The following is a 919-nucleotide window of genomic DNA, read 5'->3' on the forward strand; positions in this document are numbered from 1 at the left end:
CATTTGTGGTTGCTAGCAATAAAATGTTGGGGTCTCAGACATTCACATTGTATGTAATTGTATGAAAACTGTATTGGAAACAAGAGGGCATTTTTAGAGATTCCCGATGTTTTAGATGTTAATTTTTAAATGTATACATGCAGCATCTCCAGAAATTGAGTGTATGGTCACTCAAAGACTACTCAGAAGTAGGTGGCTGAGAATACCAGTAGCTTGTGAGCCCCCTATTATAAGGCCTGGACTGTCCATCTTGCACACCAGGCAAATGCAGTTTGCTAATAGCACCCCATACTTATTGGAGTAGCAATGTGCAGGGCCACATTAGATGAGGAAAAAAACAGGACCGGACTGGGAATGAAAAGCACCCTTGGAAATATTTGGATACCAGCCCCGTATATTTTATTGCGTGGTAGAGATCAAGGGGTGTAACTTGAACCAAAGGGCCCCAATATGAAAATTGCTACCACAGCCCACAACAGCCTATCTGTGCCACCTTTGCCTGCAACTTGTCAGTGTCCCCAAACAGCCTGCCTGTCATCTGTCACTTATCCAGCCCTTAGCCTGCCTCTGCCCCTAAACAGCCTGCTTGTGCCATCTTTGCCTCCTGTGCACACTGCTTGTGTAATCTCTGCACCTAAACAGCCTGCCTGTGCCATGTCTTCCCCCAAATACATTAATTCACTCAAATTTCTCATTTGCTGGTGACATATTCTATTTCGCTATCCTTAACTTTTGGTGGAAATCTTTTAGAATATAAATCCAACAACTTAATTAACGAAAGCTGTCCAGCTGTCGAGCTTTGTAACATTTGAAAAGTGTCTGCGTTCAATAAAGTTTTTTGTTAAATAGAGAATCACGTGACCACGGTTAACCTCTCACCACGTGACTGTAAAACGCGACGCACACTGCGCGGCGCATG

This window comes from Spea bombifrons, chromosome 11, assembly GCF_027358695.1.
Source record: "Spea bombifrons isolate aSpeBom1 chromosome 11, aSpeBom1.2.pri, whole genome shotgun sequence".
NCBI lineage: Eukaryota > Metazoa > Chordata > Amphibia > Anura > Pelobatidae > Spea > Spea bombifrons.